The sequence below is a fragment of the Leptonychotes weddellii genome, chromosome 1, assembly GCF_054177405.1.
Source record: "Leptonychotes weddellii isolate Sample4059 chromosome 1, ASM5417740v2, whole genome shotgun sequence".
NCBI lineage: Eukaryota > Metazoa > Chordata > Mammalia > Carnivora > Phocidae > Leptonychotes > Leptonychotes weddellii.
Window position 1 is genome coordinate 14,160,319 of NC_138369.1, and position 19,899 is coordinate 14,180,217.

The 19,899-nt window shown below is 42.8% G+C and overlaps 1 pseudogene; it reads right to left on the reverse strand.

Annotated features, from left to right (window-relative positions):
• Positions 1–8,003: 8,003 nt before the first annotated feature.
• LOC102748447 (large ribosomal subunit protein eL13 pseudogene) lies at positions 8,004–11,776 on the reverse strand (annotated as a pseudogene).
• Positions 11,777–19,899: the final 8,123 nt, after the last annotated feature.

Genomic DNA, 19,899 nt, shown 5'->3' on the forward strand with positions numbered 1-19,899 from the left:
GGGGCGCCTGGGTGGCTCAGTTGGTTAAGCGACTGCCTTCGGCTCAGGTCATGATCCTGGAGTCCCGGGATCGAGTCCCGCATCGGGCTCCCTGCTCGGCAGGGAGTCTGCTTCTCCCTCTCCCACTCCCCGTTTTGTGTTCCCTCTCTCGCTGTGTCTTTCTCTGTCAAATAAATAAATAAAATCTTTAAAAAAAAAAAAAAAAAGATCATTCAATGAGGAAAGAATAGTCTTTTCAACAAATAGTCCTGAGAAAACCGGGTAGCTACATGCAAAACAATGAAGTTGGGCCCTTATCTCACACTATATCAAAAGTTAACTCACAATGAGTCAAAGACCTCAATGTAAGAGCTAAAACTACAGGGGCGCCTGGGTGGCTCAGTTGGTTAAGTGACTGCCTTCGGCTCAGGTCATGATCCCAGGGTCCTGGGATTGAGCCCCGCATCAGGCTCCCTGCTCTGCTGGAAGCCTGCTTCTCCCTCTCCCACTCCCCCTGCTTATGTTCCCTCTCACGCTGTCTCTCTCTCTCTCTCTCTCTGTCAATTAAATAAATAAGTAAAGTCTTAAAAAAAAAAAAAGCTAAAACTACAACACTCTTAGGAGAAAACATGAGGGCAAATCTTCATGACCTTGAGTTGGCAAAGAAATCTTAGAAAAAAGCATGAACAACAAACGAAAAAATAAATTGGACTTTATCAAAATTAAAAACTTTTGAGGTGGGGTGCATGGTTAGTTCAGTTAGTAGAGTATGCAACTCTTGATCTTGGGGTTGTGAGTCTGAGTCCCACTTTCGGCATGGAGCCCACTTAAATAATAATAATAATGATAAATAATAAATAAAAGCTTTTGAGGTAAAGAGGATTAACAGGTAAAAACGTCCAGTTATAAAATAAATAATTCACAGGGATAAAAAATACAGCATAGAGAATACAGTCAATAGTATTGTAATAACATTGTATGGTGACAGATGGTAATTATGCTTATTGTGGAGAGTACAGTGTAATGTATAAAATTGTCAGATCACTATGTTATATGCCGGAAACTAATAAAAAGAATTCTGTGCATCAAAGGACACCAACAAGAAAATGAAAAACACAAAGCAAGAAAATATTTGTAAATCATATATCTGATTAAAAAAAGATCTATCTAGAGTAATAGAAAGAACTCTTACAACTCAAATATGAAAGGACCAATAACACAGTTGACTAATTAACTAGTAACCAAATAGAATAAACTTGGTACATGCAACATTATGGATGAATCTCACAAACACTGTATTGAGTGAAATAAGTCTTATCCAAAAGAGTGTATACAGTAAGATTCAATATATATGAAGTTACAGAACAGGCTTGGTTGTCTCAGGGGAGTGGAGGAACAGGGGCATGAGGGAGTTTTCTGGGCAGATGGTAATAAGCTGTAGTTTGAAACGGATTTGCATTTACACAGATGTATGCATACCACTTATGGAATGGTACACAAGATCTGTGCATTTCACTATAAATTTTCCCTCAAAAGAAAAGAACCCTAGACAAATATTGATCTCTTGTGAAAAATATGCATGCTGGAGAGGTGCCTGGGTGACTCAGTCAGTTGAGTGTCTGACTCTTAATTTTGGCTCAGGTCATGATCTTAGGATCCTGGGATCCCCACTCAGCACTCAGCCCTGAGTCTGCTGTTCTCCCTCTCCATCTGCCCCTCCCCCTTCCCCGTGTCTCTCTCTCCCCCCCCCCCCGTCTCTCTCTTTGAAATAAATAAATAAATCTTTAAAAAAATATATGCATGCTGGAGTGTTTAGAGATGAAATATAGTTCTCACCTAGCTCTCCAAATTATACTGATCTATCAAAATTTATCACATAGTGATCTATCAAAAATTCATTGATCTATAGGTGAAAAGTGGATTAAGTTTCTTCAATTTTGAGGGGAAAAAAAGAAATGGAAACTGCATGATTGTTTACCAGTCCTTCAAGTCATTAGCTTGATCAATTTCTGGGAAGGATACCAAGAAGGCTTTTCTACAATGTATCAAAGACTAGGGTTCGGCAAACATTTTCTCTAAAGAGTCAACAAATATTTAAGGCTTGCAGGCCACAGTTCCATGTCACAACTACTCAACCCTGCCATTGCATTTCAAAAGCAGCTGTAGACGGGGCGCCTGGGTGGCTCAGTTGTTAAGCGCCTGCCTTTGGCTCAGGTCATGATCCCAGGGTCCTGGGATCGAGTCCTGCATCGGGTTCCCTGCTTGGCGGGCAGCCTGCTTCTCCCTCTCCCACTCCCCCTGCTTGTGTTCCCTCTCTTGCTGTGTCTCTCTCTGTCAAATAAATCAATAAAATCTTAAAAAAAAAAAAAAAGCAGCTGTAGACAATATGTAAATAAGTGAGCATGGCTGTGTTCCAATGACATTTCATTTACAAAAATAGGCGGTAGGCAGAGTTTTTGTTTCAGATATTGAAAAAGTTCAGGAAATGGGTAGTAGTGATGGTTGCACAGCACTCTGAATATATAGTTAATAAATGCCACTGAATTGTGCACTTAAAAATGGTTAAAATGGGGCACCTGGGTGGCTCAGATGGTTAAGCGTCTGCCTTCGGCTCAGGTCATGATCCCAGGGTCCTGGGATCGAGTCCCACATCGGGCTCCCTGCTCCTTGGGAGCCTGCCTCTCTCTCTGTCTCTCATGAATAAAATAAATAAAATATTTAAAAAAAAAAAAAAAGAAAAGAAATGGTTAAAATGGTGAATAGCCTTGTATTTTACCACCAACAAAATGAATCAAAATATGAAAGGCAGGCAAACTGGGCCTCGTGGGCCGTAGTGTGTTGATCCTTGACAAAGACCGTGACATCTATTCCTTGGACTTAGAAGCATCTCCTTTCACTCCGTTTACTCAGATCTGCTTCAGAAAATCACACTATTGTTCATTTCATTAAACTTTTACAATACAATATTTTTGGTAAAATACTTTTATCACAAAGTTTAGGTGTATTTTCTTTTTTTTTTTTTAAAGATTTTATTTATTTATTTGAGAGAGAGAGTGAGAGAGAGCACGCAAGAGGGGGTAGGGTTAGAGGGAGAAGCGGACTCCCTGCCGAGCAGGGAGCCCGATGTGGGACTCGATCCCGGGACTCCGGGATCATGACCTGAGCCGAAGGCAGTCGCTTAACCAACTGAGCCACCCAGGCACCCATTTTAGGTGTATTTTCATCTAGACCTTAGAACCACACATTTAAGCTCATTCAAGTTATGGAAAATGTTGGCCATATAACTTAAACTGACAAAACCAGTCCTTCTTGTCAAGCCAATTAGCAAAACCTTTATTTTTGTCAGGAAAAGCCTGACATCATTTTTTTTTAAGATTTTATTTATTTATTTGACAGAGAGAGACACAGCGAGAGAGGGAACACAAGCAGGGGGAGTGGGGGAGGGAGAAGCAGGCTTCCCGCTGAGCAGGGAGTCCGATGCGGGGCCTGATCCCAGGACCCTGGGATCATGACCTGAGCTGAAGGCAGACATTCGACCGACTGAGCCACCCAGGCACCACCTGACATCATTTTTAATTCAAATAGATATGTTAATACTTATGTCAAGGAATAATCTAAAAGCTACCGAGGAACAGATTATGTAACACATTCTATGAGGTGATTGTTAAGCATTCTGGTCAATATTAAAAGGATTTAGGGGTGCCTGGGTGGCTCAGTCATGAACATCTGCCTTCGGCTCAGGTCATGAGTACACCACATTTTTTTTATTTTTTATTTTTTTTATTTTTTTAAAAGATTTTATTTATTTATTTGACAGAGAGAGACACAGTGAGAGAGGGAACACAAGCAGCAGGAGAGGGAGAGGGAAAAGCAGGCCCCCCCCCGCGGAGCAGGGAGCCCGATGCGGGGCTCGATCCCAGGACCCTGGGATCATGACCTGAGCTGAAGGCAGCTGCTTAACAACTGAGCCACCCAGGCACCCCCGTGGTACACCACATTAACGGAACAATCGGAAAACACACATGATCATCTCAATTGATGCAGAAAAAGGATTTGACAAAATTGAACACCTTTCTTTGATGAAAATACTAAATAATGTAGGGAGAGAAGAAAACCACCTCAGCATTAAAAACTCACAGTGAATATCATATTCAATGGCAAATGACTGAAAGCTTTTCTTCTAAGATCAAGAACAATGCAAGGATGTCTGCTTTCACCACTTCTGTTCAACACAGTACAAGAAGTTCTAGCCCGAGCAATTAGGCAAGAAAAAGAAGTAAAAATCATTCAGATTGGAAAAGAAGAAGTAAATTATCTCTGTTTGCAAATGATGTGATCTCATACATAGAAAGCCCTAAAGATTCCACAATAAAGCTGTTTTAACTAATAAATGATTTTGGCAAAGTGGCAGGGTGTAAAGTCAAGACACAAAAATCAGTTGCATCTCTGTATACTAACAGTGAACAATCTGAAAAGGAAATTACAATTCCATTTACAGTAACATCAAAAAAATTACTGGGTGGCTCAGTTGGTTAAGCCTCAGGCTCTTGATTTCAGCTCAGGTCATAAGCTCAGAGTCATGGGATTGAGTCCTGCATCAGACTGTCTGCTTCTTTCCCTCTCTCTCTCTCTCTGCCCCTCACCCTGCTCATTCACGCGCTCTCTCTCTCTCTAAAATAAATAAATAAATCTTTTTAAAAAATACTTAAGTATTAACTAAACCAAGGAGGTGAAAGAATTTTACAATGAAAACTATAAAAACATTGCTAAAAGATATTAAAGAAGAAATAAATAAATGGAAACACATCCGTTGATCATGGTTTGGAAGACTTGATATTGTTAAAATGTCAGTACTACCGAAAGCATTCTACAAATCCAGTGCGATTCCTATTAAAATCTCAGTGATGGGGATGCCAGGTTGGTTCAGTTGGCTAAGTGTCCAACTCTTGATTTCGGCTAGGGTCATGATCTTGGGTTTGTGGGATCGAGCCCCTCATCGGGCTCTGTGCTCAGTGCAGAGTCTGCTTGGGATTCTCTCCCTCTCCTTGTGCCCCTCTCCTGCCTCTTTCTGGAATAAATAAATCTTAAAAAATAATAAAATAAAATCCCAATGATGATTAAAAAAAAATTTTTTTTTATTTATTTGATAGAGACACAGCGAGAGAGGGAACACAAGCAGGGGGAGCGGGAGAGGGAGAAGCAGGCTCCCCGCCTAGCAGGGAGCCCGATGTGGGGCTCGATCCCAGGACCCCGGGATCATGACCTGAGCCGAAGGCAGGCGCTTAACGACTGAGCCACCCAGGCGCCCCTGGAATGTAATCTTCTTTTTTTTTTTTTAAAGATTTTATTTATTTATTCATAAGAGACAGAGAGAGGCAGAGGGAGAAGCAGGCTTCCCACAGAGCAGGGAGCCCGACGTGGGGCTCGATCCCAGGACCCCGGGATCATGACCTGAGCCGAAGGCAGACGCTTAACGACTGAGCCATCCAGGCGCCCCTCCCGATGATGATTTTTGCAGAAATAGAAAAATCCATCCCAAAATTCATGTAGAATCTCAAACCCCCAAATAGCCAAAACAGTGTTGTAAAACAATAACAAAGCCAAAGAACTCACATTTCCTAATTTCAAGACAGTGTGGTATGGGCATAAAGACAAACATATAGATCAAGAGAAACAACAGAGAACCCAGAAATAAATTCTTGCATATATGGTGACGTGAGTTTTGGGAAGGGTGCCAGGGCTATTCAATGGGGAGAGGACAGCCTTTTCAACAAATGATGTTGGTTAAACTAGCTAGCTACATGCAAGAGAATGAACTTGGATCCTTACCTCCCACTATATACAAACATTAACTTAAAATGGATCGAAGACCTCAATGTAGGAGAGAAAACTAAAGACGTGGGGCAAAAGCTTCATGACACTGGATTTGACAATAAGTTGTTGGCTATGACACCAAAAGCAAAGGCAACAAAAGAAAAATTAGACAGTTGGACATATGCTGCAGCAGGAATGAACCTGGTGGATATTACACTAAGTGAAATAAGCCAATCACACACATGCAAATCATATACGAGTAGTATCTGATTCCATTTATATGAGGTACCCAACGTAGTCAAAAATCATAAAGAGACAATAGAACGGTGATTGTCAGGGGCTGGAGGAGGGAAAATGGGCAATAAGCTGGAATCTCAAAGGATGAGAGAGAGAGTAGAAGCAATAACTGAAAAATGATTGAGAATTACACAAAATGATTATACATATTCATAGATTCAAGAACCAAGGAAATCCCAACAGCGGGCGCCTGGGTGGCTCAGTCGTTAAGCGTCTGCCTTCGGCTCAGGTCATGATCCCAGCATCCTGGGATCGAGCCCCGCATCGGGCTCCCTGCTCAGCGGGAAGCCTGCTTCTCCCTCTCCCACTCCCCCTGCTTGTGTTCCTGTTCTCGCTGTCTCCCTCTGTCATATAAATAAATAAAATCTTAAAAAAAAAAAAAAAAGAAATCCCAAGAGCAACAAATAAGTAGAAATTCTCATTTAGACCTCACTTTAGTAAAACTGCAGAAATTCTAAGGGACATCGGGGTGGTTCAGTCGGTTAAGCGTCTGCCTTCTGCTGAGATGATCCTGGGGTTCTGGGATCGAGTCCCATGTTGGGGTCCTTGCTCAGCAGGGAGCCTGCTTCTGCCTCTGCCTGCCCTTCCCCCTGCTTGTGCTCTCTCTCTCTCAAATAAATAAATAAATAAAATCTTTAAAAAAGAAAATTGAGAAATTATAAAAGATGTATATCAGACAAAGGAAAGATGACCCTGATTTGCAAAAAAAACACACAAACAAAAAACACAGACGCACACACACACACACACACACAAAGAGCAAAGAAAGTGGTAATTGGTGGAAAACTCTCAATATTAGTGGTGCAAAACAAGAATGTCTTGTGGGATTTGAAGATCTTATTTTTAAAGTAATGTCTTACCCCCAGTGTAGGGTTTGAACCCACGACCCAGAGTTCAAGAGTCACGTGCTCTACCGACAGAGCTAGCCAGACACCCCTGTCTTGTGGGATTTTATTTTATTTATTTATTTTTAAAGATTTTATTCATTTATTTGATAGAGAGTGAGAGCACAAGCAGGGGGAGTGGCAGGCAGAGGGAGAGGCAGAAGCAGGCTCCCCGCTGAGCAGAGAGCTCAACGACGAGGACAACGTGGGGCTCGATCTCAGGATGCTGGGATCGTGACCTGAGCCTAAGGCAGATGCTTCACTGACTGAGCCACCCAGGTGCTCCTCTTGTGGGATTTTAAAATACAGAATTTAAATATTTAACAAGAATAATATGTAAGTTGTGAGTGGAGAAATGGTAGTCTTCTAAAAAGGTAAATATATTGGTTAATATTTGATAAATTAATGATGTGTGTTTAATTTCTAGTGCATCACTAGAGGAGTGGAGGCCTTGCATATCATCCAGAGTAGTAAAGTGAAAACACGATAGGCACTAGAAGAGTGGAACTGACCAAAGGGAGTCAGCCCATAATGTATCAGCAATTACATTAAATTTATTAGAACCAAAAGTCTTCAATTAAAAGAAATACTTCGGGGCACCTGGGTGGCTCAGTCGTTAAGCGTCTGCCTTTGGCTCAGGTCATGATCCCAGGGTCCCGGGATCGAGCCCTGTACTGGGCTCCCTGCTCAGCGGGAAGCCTGCTTCTCCCTCTCCCACTCCCCCTGCTTGTGTTCCCTCTCTCGCTGTGTCTCTCTCTGTCAAATAAATAAATAAAATCTCTTAAAAAAAAAAAAAGAAAAAAGAAATACTTCAGACTAGACTTTTAATTAATTGATTAATTAGTTAATTAATTTTTCAAGCAGGCTCACACCCAATGTGGGGCTTGAACTCACAACCTTGAGATCAAGAGTTGCAGGCTCCACGCACTGAGCCAGCCAGGCGCCCCCACGCTGGATTTTTAAACTAAATGTTTCTCTTTCTCTTCTTGCCCTTCCCTTCCTATCCTGAGCAATTTGTTCCGGAAGCTCTCAGGTGAGACGTTTCTCTGCACAGGGAAGTGGGGGGTTATGGTAGCCCAGAGTAAGGTATCAAGGTCTGAGCCTGGTGAGAAGGGCATCCACATGGTGGTTGAGAGAGTGTCCCTCGTGGGTGTCACAGTGCGAGAACAGTAAGAAGGGCATCCATGTGGGGGACAACCCACCCACAGGGTGTCACTTCCCAAATGTGGTGAGGAGGGTGCTCAGGGAGTAGAGGGGGCAACCTGGCATGGGGTATCAGAGCCCAGGTGGAATGAGAAGGGTTTTCACGTCGGAGAGCCGCTCGGCATGTTTTAGCAGAGCCTGAGGAAGGTGAGGAAAAGCCTCTGCACAGAGAGAACAGGCGGAGATGGAGTGTCAGAGCCTCAGGGCCTGTTGAACAGATCTCCCGGGGCTGTAGATAATGTTTGATAATGCAGACTAAAATTAAATACCTAATTAGTTTTTTTTAAGATTTTATTTATTTGTCAGAGAGAGAGAGCACAAGCAGAGGGAGTGGCAAGCAGAGGGAGAAGCAGGCTCTCTGATGAGCAAGGAGCCCGATGCAGGACTCGATCCCAGGATGCTGGGATCATGACCTGAGCCGAAGGCAGATACTTAACCAACTGAGCCACTCAGGCATCCCTAACTAGTTTTGTTTTGTTTTTTAAGATTTAATTTATTTATTTTAGAGAGAGAAAGAGAGCACGAGCCACAGCAGGGGAGAAGGGCAGAGGGAGAGGGACAAGCAGACGCCACCCCCCGCCCCGCTGAGCAGGAAGCCCGATGAGGGGGCTCGATCCCAGGATCCTGAGATCATGACCTGAGCCAAAGGCAGACGCTTAACCCACTGAGCCACCCAGGCACCCCTACCTAGTTTTTTGTTTTTGGTTTTTTTTTTAAGATTTTATTTATTCATTTGACAGAGAGAGAGAGTCAAGTAGGGGAAGCAGCAGGCAGAGGGAGAAGCAGGCTCCTCGATGAACAGGAAGCCCGATGTGGGGCTCGATCCCAGGACCCTGGGATCGTGACCTGAGCTGAAGGCACACGCTTAACTGACTGAGCCACCCAGGCACCCTGATATCTAACTAGTTTAAAGGGAGAAGAAAAGATTTAAAATTTCAGGAAAGAAAAATGAGCATAAAAGATTCAAAAGGAAGCAAATAGAAATGCTAAAACTGAAAAACACAATAATTGACATTGGTAACTCGATGGATGGTTTTTTTTTTTAAGATTTTATTTATTTATTTGACAGAGAGAGAGATAGCGAGAGCAGGAACACAGGCAGGGGGAGCGGAAGAGGGAGAAGCAGGCTTCCCGCTGAGCAAGGAGCCCGATGTGGGGCTCGATCCCAGGACCCTGGGATCATGACCCGAGCCGAAGGCAGACACTTAATGACTGAGCCAACCAGGCGCCCCATTGATGGATGGTTTTAAGAGCAAATTAGACACAGATGAATGAACTGGAAAATCAGAAGAAATATCCACAAAGAAGCATGGAGAAATAAAAAGAAAAAAAAGATAAAAAATAGAGTAAGGCACATAGAGGATAGATAGGTCCTAACATATATTTTATTAGATTCCCAGAAGGAGAAAAGAAAGAACATGTAACAGAGGTAAAATCTGATGACTGATGATAATGGCTGATAACTTTCAAATACTTTGTTTCCACTATGTTGTACACCTGAAACTAAAATACCACTGCATGGTAATTCACTGGAATTAAAATAAACACTTAAATAAATAGTAAATAGTAAATTTTAAAAAAGAAATACAAAAAAAATTTACTTTATTTCCAACAATAATCCTAAGAGTCAAGAAGACCAAGAGCCCCAAGAAGGGAAAAAAGAAAAAAAAAAAAAAAAGCCACAGCTAAACACATCATAGTGAAACCTTTGGTTGACTCCATTTCCTCGGGGGTGATGGGCCGTGATACTACTTTCTTTTGAAAAGTGTGCTTCTCAACATGGACGGACAAAGAGGAAATAATGCACACTCATTACATAGGTGTTGAAGACACTGAGTTCAAAGCTGCTCATCATTCTTAACTATTGTTTCCACTGTCTGCTTAATGGATGAACCATAGTAGGTTGGACTTTCTTCTCCTATGTTAAATTACTAACGGAAAAATATCTAAAATCCACTGAGGCCTTCGTATGTCTTAGACACCGTTCTAGGTCGTAGGAATAAAGCAGTGAACAAAATGGATCAGCATCCCTGCCCTTACGGAGCAAGCCCATACGTAGTAGGAAAAGAAATACACAGTATGTTGAATAGCAGTAAGTTTAAGGGGGAGAATATAAAGCATACGAGAGGGATATGAGACATGAGACGTTGCAGGTACAAATCTTACATGAGGCTTGTGAAGAAAACCTCGGAGAAGGTGGGTAAGCCAGCCAGGACTTTGGGGAAGACCATTCCATATTAACCGTGGAGCACGTGCAAAGGCACTGAGAGCTTGTATTGTATCCTGTGTGTCACACACAGCACTCTTCAGTGCCTCAGGATCTTTGCACGGCTTTTTTTCCCCTCTGCCGGGACCGTGTCTCCCCACCCCACCCTTGCATTGCATACTAATTCCTGTCCTTCAGGTTTCAGTTCGAGGGTCACCAATTTAGAGAGGTTTCCCAGACACTGTTGTCCACCCTCCCAACAACCATTCTCTGCTTCTTGCCTGCTAGCACAACACTGATTTTGTTGGGTGGACAGCTTCCCTTTCCCCAGTCCCAGGGGCTGAGCCTGCACCGGCCTGTTGTGGTGGTGCTGGGGACAGTTGTGGTTGTGGTTGTGGTTGTGGTTGTTTTAATCCCAAGCTGCCAGTGGCACTTAATTTTTTCTTTTCAACATCCTGTTCTGGAGCTTTCTTGGTCATTTTGGCCTGAAAACCGAAGAGTCAGGTATTGGCATGGGCCATGGGAAGACTGGCCAACGCCCTGACGTTCTTTGTAATGACTCTGGCGTTCTCCTTCTTATAGACATTCTACATGGGTATGATCGACCCGGTCATCTGAGTTCTTCAGCAGAGCAGTCTTCCTCTTTGGGGGCCGAGGGCTTCCTGGGGAAGAGGGTGAGCCTGGAGCATCCCTCCCTCAGTCGCTGCCTGTTGGCCTGCAGGGGCTCCGAGGACTTCTTCCATCTTCTTGGATCCTCTGAGAGCCCAATGGTCCGGGCCACCTTCTTGTGGATGCCATTCTCCCCGTAACTCTTCCAAGCTGAAGCCCCTGCCAGCTTGCACTTTGGTGTGATACCTCACCACGGGGCACCTCATGATGGGCCGGATGGGTTGATAGGACACGGGGCTCGGGGTACCGGGGTGTGCCTGGGCTTCCCCGGCCTTGCATCTGCAGATCTTCTGCTCTGGCCGATTGAGCCATGTGGCCACGTGCCGCTGCCCCAGTCCTTGTGGAAGCCAGGCTTCGGGATCATGCCATTCTGGCTGGGCTCCATGGCTGCTGCCTATGGGCCTGGGGGTGTGGGAGAGGGGAGCTTGTCCAATCCTGGGCTCTGGCTGGGTGTCCCCAGAGCCCAGGCTGCGGCCCTGTCCCCTCTGTGGCAGGGCCGGAGCAGCCCTGGAGTGCTGCCTGCTGCCAATGGGGCCTGGATCCAGCATACTCTGAGCCTTCACTGTTTTAAGGCTATGATGGTAAGCCCAGGGGGGTGGGTAAGGGATAGCTAGGTGACCAAGTTCTGGTTAGTGGGAAGTTGGGGAAGTATGTTGGGATTTCTGGGGGAAATAATTCTCCCTGATAAAAAGGAGCAGCAGGTTAGTATCCAAAATCTACAAAGAACTTACCAAACTCAACACCCAAAAAACAAATAACCCAGTTAAGTAATGGGCAGAAGACATGAATAGACACTTTCTCCAAAGAAGACATCCAGATGGCTACCAGACATACAAAAAGAAGCTCAACATCACTCATCATCAGGGAAATACCACGATGAGATACCGTCTCACACCTGTCAGGATGGTTAATTAATATTAATATTAATTAATATTAATAAATTAATAACACAAGAAACAACAGGTATTGGCGAGGATGTGGAGAAAGGGGAATCCCCTTGTACTGTTGGTGGAAATGCAAACTGGTGCAGTCATTCTGGAGAACAGTATGGAAGCTCCTCAAAATGTTAAAAATAGAATTACCCTGGGATCCAGCAATTGCACTCCTAGGTATTTACCCAAAGGATACAAAAATACAGATTCAAAGGGATACATGCATCCCGATGTTTATAGCAGCATTATCAACAATAGCCAAACTACGGAGAGAGCCCAAATGTCCACTGACTGATGAAAGAATAAAGAAGATGTGGTGTATGTATGTACAATGGAATATTACTCAGCCATCGAAAAGAATGAAATCTTGCCATTTGCAATGACATGGATGGAACTAGAGTGTATTATGCTAAGTGATAATAAGTCAGTCAGAGAAAGACAAATATCATATGATCTCACTCATTCGTGGAATTTAAGAAAGAAAACAGATGAGCATATGGGAAGGGAAAAAAAAAAAGGAGAGAGGGAAACAAGCCATAAGAGACTCTTAATGAGGGACGCCTGGGTGGCTCAGTTGGTTGAGCATCTGCCTTTGGCTCGGGTCATGATCCCGGGGTCCTGGGATCCAGCCCCACATCAAGCTCCTTGCTAGGTGGGGAGCCTGCTTCTCCCTCTGCTTGCAGCTCCCCCTGCTTGTGCTCTTCTCTCTCTCTTTCTGACAAATAAATAAAATATTAAAAAAAAAGAGAGAGAGAGAGACTCTTAATGATAGAGAACAAACTGAGGCTTAATGGGGGGAGGTGGGTGGGGAGTGGGCTAAATGGGTGATGGGTATTAAAAAGGGCACTTGTTATGATGAGCACTGGGTGTTGTATGTAAGTGATGAATTACTGAATTCTACTCCAGAAACCAATATTGCACTGTATGTTAACTACCTAAAATTTAAATTAAAAAAAAAGGAGCAGCAGGGAGAAGACCTCCATGTAGTTGAGTTAGTTTAGGATGCCTGGAGTTATGGCAACCATCTAGGAACCAAGTGGGGAAATTGATCCAACCCTACTACCACCTACGCCCACACCTCTTTTAGGTGAGTTAATGTCTTCCCAGTTTACACCGTCTTTGGTGGGTGTTTGATTACTTCCAGGCAAAAGGCCCCACTGATCCACATCTACCCTTCCTGACTACTCAATCTAAAGGATGTTATGTCTCCATCCCTGCCTACAGCTGGTACTCTCTCTACCCCTTATCTGTTTCTTTCATGACACATATCACAATTAGGAATTTATATATATATATATATATATATATATATATATATATATATATATATATATAAAAATGTGTGTGTGTGTTTGTGTGTGTGTCATTCTTTTGTTTCTTTCTCAAGGCATACAAGTTCCTTGAATGCAGGACTTTTCTGTCTTGCTTACCCTTGTACTCCAGCACCAAGCATCCTGTCTGGCACAATTTTAGTATCTGTTGGGTAAATGAAAAACTGATGGAATGATGGAATGGATGAAGAATCATATCAGTTTGTCCCACTAACTGAACACTTCTTGAGGATGGTGTACATGTCTTATATCCTCAAAATATAAAACACAGTCCTGACATTTAACCGACACGTAAGACATAGTTGTTAAATTAGTTATGCTGTCCAGCTGAGTCTCAGACTGTCAACTGTATCACTGTCTGATAGTGTTCTGCCCTCACCAAAGAGTAAAAGGGAAGGTTTAAAAACAGGAAAGCAAAAAAAAGCACAACTTATAGACCAACTTTTGTTCTATTGTGGCTGTTTTCCTTTATTCCATTTAGGTGTACATATTCGTGAACTTGAAGTAATTCATACAACTTTAGGTCATTGAAGTATAATATACTAGTACATCCAATAAAAACTTTATTTGTACTTGTGCATAGTTTCTTATTCTTCATTTCAGTACCTTTCTCATTTATGTAAGAATTTAAACTCTATGTATATAAGTACTATGTGCTTTCTTTTTAATGCAGTTTATTTTTGTATTTTTTTTTTTTAAAGATTTTATTTATTTATTTGACAGAGAGAGACACAGCGAGAGAGGGAACACAAGCAGGGGTAGTGGGAGAGGGAGAAGCAGACTCCCTGCCGAGCAGGGAGCCCGATGCGGGGCTCGATCCCAGGACCCCGGGATCATGACCAGAGCCGAAGGCAGACGCTTAACGACTGAGCCACTCAGGCGCCCCTTATTTTTGTATTTTAAGTAGGCTCCACACCCAAAGTGGGGCTTGAACTCAGGACCCTAAGATCAAGAGTGGCATGCTCTACTGAGCCAGTCAGGCACCCCTATAAGTACTATGTTTTTTAAAAAAAGAAAGGGGCGCTTGGGTGGCTCAATCAGCTAAGTGTCTGGCTTCGGCTCAGGTCATGATCCCGGGGTCCTGGAATCGAGCCCCATGTGGGGCTCCCTGCTCAGAGGGGAGTCTGCATCTCCCTCTCCCTCTGTCCTCCACCCTCACCCCGCTCTTGCTCTCTCTCTCTGTCTCAAATAAATAATTTTATTTACTTTATTTATTTACTTTATTACTTTATTTTATTTACTTACTTCAAAAAAATTAAAAGAAAAAAAGGGCTACAGAGGAAGTAGAAGAAACATATACCTCTCTCCCAGGATTTTAAGATTTCTAAAGTTGTCTAAGTCAGTTCTAGTCTTAATTTCAAACAAACACACAAAACCAACTAAGGTCTAATGGCGAACCATCTACTGTTAACAGTACAAACTTGGAATGAACTAACTCAACTCAAAGGCTTCACCACTAAAAATCTCAGCAGCCTTTAGCAAGTTACTTAACCCTGCTCTGAGCCTCAGTTTCCTCATTTGTAAAACAGAGACACTAATAGTGGGCATAACTAGAATTACTTGGGGGCGCCTGGGTGGCTCAGTCGTTAAGCGTCTGCCTTCGGCTCAGGTCATGATCCCAGGGTCCTGGGATCGAGCCCCGCATCGGGCTCTCTGCTCAGCAGGGAGCCTGCTTCTCCCTCTCCCACTCCCCCTACTTATGTTCCCTCTCTCGCTGTGTCTCTCTCTGTCAAATGAATAAATAAAATCTTAAAAAAAAAAAAAACTTAAAAAAATTAGGGTGCCTGAGTGGCTCAGTGGGCTGAGCGACTGATTATTTTAGCTCAGGTCATGATCTCAGGGTTGTGCTCAGCGTGGAGCCTGCTTGAGATTCTCCCTCTCTCTCCCTCTGCCCCTTCCCCCCACTCGTGCGTGCACATTCTCTCTCTCTCTGAAAAATAATTAATTTAATTAAATAAAACTTTAACAAAAGGCACAGTTCACTTCTGGAAAAGGCATTTAACAAAAGTTGGATTTTGCAACTCAACTTTAAAAGTTCTATCCAGGGGTGCCTGGGTGGCTCAGTTGGTTAAACGGCTGCCTTCAGCTCAGGTCATGATCCCAGGGTCCTGGGGTCGAGCCCCACATCGGGCGCCCTGCTCCATGGGGAGCCTGCTTCTCCCTCTCCTGCTCCCCCTGCTCTCTCTGTCAAAAAAATAAATAAAATAAAAATAAAAATAAATAAAAGTTCTATCCATTGGGACGCCTGGGAGGCTCAGTTGGTTAAGCGTCTGCCTTCAGCTCAGGTCATGATCCCAGGGTCCTGAGAGTGAGCCCCGCATCGGCTCTTTGCTCAGGACGGAGCCTGCTTCTCCCTCTGCCTGCCACTCCCCCTGCTGTGATCTCTCTCCCTCCCTCTCTGACAAATAAGTAAATAAAATCTTTTAAAAAAATAAAATTAAAGTTCTATCCATTGGTAGTCAAACCTGAAAGAAAAGATCCCATTAGCCAATTCATCCTGATCCCACAAAGTTATTAGACATCTATGCTGGGCTATAATAATAAGTCTTAGCAGCACAATGAAATTCTGTTCCCACATGACAGCGTCAGATAAATGAAGTTCAAATGAGCCATTGTCTGTTTAAACACAAGTTAAATATAATTGCTGGTTTTAAATTCAGTCCAAGTAACCGTATATTCATTGCAGTCAGTGACTGTTGACTAATAGCTACTGCCACTAGAATTAACGTAGTAAAGGTAAAAGTAAAGGTGAGATTGGCAAAACTGGGCAACTGGTCAGAGCCGAAGGGTACTCCCCTTTATGAATCCCTGTTCATCTCCTGCTTTTTTAAAAATTTATTTTATTTTTTTAAAAATGTTTTATTTATTTGAGAGAGGGAGAGAGAATAAGCAGGGGGAGGGACATAGGGAGAGGGAGAAGCAGGCTCCCCACTGAGCAGGGAGCCTGATGTGGGACTCGATCCCAGGACCCTGGGATCATGATCCGAGCTGAAGGCAGACACTTAACTGACTGAGCCACCCAGGTGTCCCTGACCTTCTGCTTCTTCTAGAAGGACTTAAAACAAAGTCCAATAAGCTTGTGATAAAATAAAGAGATGAGAGTGAGGAAAAGAATCCTGTCTGGTAACGCACCTTCCAGACAGTGAACAAGCCGTATGATTTTCCATGGTAGCCGGAAAGAGAACAGCCTTTCAACAATGATAAAGACATTAACTTGCATAAATCTAGCTGTCTTTAGATCCTATGAAGGCTGTCTAGCTGCATATGTCCTGTTTGAATCGTAGCTAAAGAAGCTATATTCACAGTACATCTATTTCCATCAATTAAGAAGTGTAATCCATAAAGAAGCTGGCCTCAGGGGGCGCCTGGGTGGCTCAGTTGGTTGGGCGACTGCCTTCGGCTCAGGTCATGATCCTGGAGTCCCTGGATCGAGTCCCGCATGGGGCTCCCTGCTCGGCAGGGAGTCTGCTTCTCCCTCTGACCCTCCTCCCTCTCATGTTCTCTGTCTCTCATTCTCTCTCTCTCAAATAAATAAAAAAAAAAAATTAAAAAAAAAAAAAAAAGAAGCTGGCCTCAGTATCTGCTGATCTACCAGGCACTTAAATACATTCTTGAGGGGTGCCTGGGTGGCTCAATTGGTTAAGCCTTTGGCTCAGGTCATGATCCCAGGGTCCTGGAATTGAGCTCCACGTTGGGCTCCCTGCTCAGCGGGGAGTCTGCTTCTCCCTCTTCCTCTGCCTGCCGCTCCCCCTGTTTGTGCTCTCTCTCTCTGTCAAATAAATAAAATAAAATCTTAAAAAAAAAACAAAGAACAAAATACATTTTTGGCAACTATTTTGAGTAGTTGAAATTCTAAATGCTATAAAAATTTTAAAATTAATTTATTTGCTTTAGAGAGAGAGAGAGAGCACACACACACATGAGAGGGGTACAGAGGGAGAGAGAGAATCCCAAACCGACTCCCCACTGAGTGCGGAGCCCAACGTGGGACTCAATCTCATGACCCTGAGACCATGACCTGAGCCGAAATCAAGAGTCCCACACTCCACTGACTAAGCCACCCAGGTGCTCCAAAATGTTTTTTTTTTTAATTTGGAAATGAACCTTAGATGAAAGATTATATGTCAGCTCTAAAGAAACGCATTCCTGATTCCTGAGTCTCTGACAGAGGTATTACCAAATCTTATAGGGAAAGAGATTCAGTAATGAATGCTGCTGACCTCTAGTGCTTAATAGAGGAATTACATTTCCCACTCAAAAGACCCAAACAACACTGGTACCAAAAAAAAAAAAAAACCCAAAACAAAACCAACCCACTGGCTGGCTGCTCATTGAGTTCCCTGGTGGGAGGCAATAAGCAGGAAAGTTTACACCTTTTACATTCATTGTGATCATTGGTATGTTTTGATGTATTGCTATCATCTTATATGTTTTTTTTCCGTTACCATGGTTTTTCTTTGCTTCTTTTTTCACCTCTCCTTGCCTTTTTTTTTCCTTTTAAGATTTATTTATTTTATTTTATTTATTTATTTTTTTAAAGATTTTATTTATTTATTTGAGAGAGAGCGAGAGAAACAGCATGAGAGGGGATAGGGTCAGAGGGAGAAGCAGGCTCCCTGCCGAGCCAGGAGCCCGATGCAGGACTCGATCCCAGGACTCCAGGATCATGACCTGAGCTGAAGGCAGTCGCTTAACCAACTGAGCCACCCAGGCGCCCTATTTATTTATTTTAGAGAGAGAGCATGAGTGGGGAGAGGAGCAAAGAATCTCAAGCAGACTCTCTGCTGAGTGCAGAGCCTGATGTGTGGGGCTCGATCTCATGACCCTGAGATCATGACCTGAGCCGAAATCAAGAGTCTGACTCTCAACTGACAGAGCCACCCAGGCACCCCCAAAATGTTTTATTTGCCCCTCCTCTCCTGCCTTCTGTTCAATGAATATTTTCTCTTTATCTCCCCTTGACTGGCTTGGAAGCTATAAATTATTTCTTTTATACATTCTAAATAAAATTTTCTAACAAAATCCTAAGTTAATTACTGTCTTTATCTTTCTTCTGCATAAGAACTGACTCCTCTTGAATCAGGGATGGGCATGTTTGCCCTAAGGGCTGACTCCTTCCCCATGGGCAGGGATAAAGTCACAAAATGGTGTCCAACTGTGGTCAGTGAAACATGAAAAGGAGTCTTCTGAAGCTTTATGAGAATGGCTAAACCCATCTTGCTAGAAACCTGAGGACGGGGCCTACTCTGGAGATGGAAAACAGAAAAATGTTAAGAATCTGGGTCCCTGATGACATTATTGAAACCCTGAACCAGTCAAGGAGGCCTGCTGTACTTGAGGATTTCCTGTTATGTGAGACCATGCACTTCTGTATACTTAATTTAAGCCAGCCTTCAGTAAAGGTTTCTGTTCCTCATTGCTCCAAATGACACAGCCCAAATGACACATATCTTTGTATTCTACTTTTACCTAAAATTTTAGTTCCAAATTTTATTTTTACATGTACACACAAAAAAACTGATTTTAATAGTCAATAGTAAATGAAAATTTACTGATACATTTTTCTAATATTAGTTCGTGTCATTGTTTCTTTTATCCCACTCCCTTCCTTTGGGTTAACTTTTCTTCTGAGAAGCACATTCTCTAGTTCTTTCAGTAAGGGTCACTGGCTGAGACCATCTCTTACTCATTAGGGAACGGAAAATGTATTTACCTTTTCTTCATTCTAGCAAGAATTTAGCTGGATATAGAATTCTAAGTTGACAGCTATTTCTCAGCAAATTGCAGGTTACTCCATTGTCTTCTGCTATCTATTATTGCTGTGAAGAATGTTTGTTGTCAAATTGCTTCCCACTGTGAGTTTTGTGCCTTTTCTCTCTGGTAACTTGTAAGATTTATCCTTAATGTTCTGTAGTTTCCTTGCACTGTGTCCAAGTGATTACTTTTATTTATCCTGCATGGCATTCAGTGTGCACATTTGTTCTAAGGAATGTATCTTCAATTCTGGAACATTTCCAAACATCGTGTTAAATGCAGTATTACTTTTGTGCAGTCCCTCCAGTAATCTTTTGCAACTTATATTATACACTTATATTGAAGCCCTTCAATCTAGTCTTCGTTTTTTAATTGTTCTTTTTCATTTTTTTCTTAGTAATGAGCTGTTCACTCAGAATATAACATAACTTTACAATTCACTAAACCTCTCTCAGCACTAAGACCTATCAAGAGTTCATGACATCTATGTTTATTCAACAATTGCATTTCTTTTTTTTTTTTTTTTTTAAAGATTTTATTTATTTATTTGACAGAGAGAGACACAGTGAGAGAGGGAACACAAGCAGGGGGAGTGGGAGAGGGAGAAGCAGGCTCCCTGCAGAGCAGGGAGCCCGATGCGGGACTCAATCCCAGGACCCTGGGATCATGACCTGAGCTGAAGGCAGTCGCTTAACCAACTGAGCCACCCAGGCGCCCAACAATTGCATTTCTAATTTCTAAGATTTCCATCTGGTTCCTTTTTTTTTTTTTTTTAAAGATTTTTATTTATTTATTTGAGAGCGAGAATGAGAGAGAGAGAGAGAGCATGA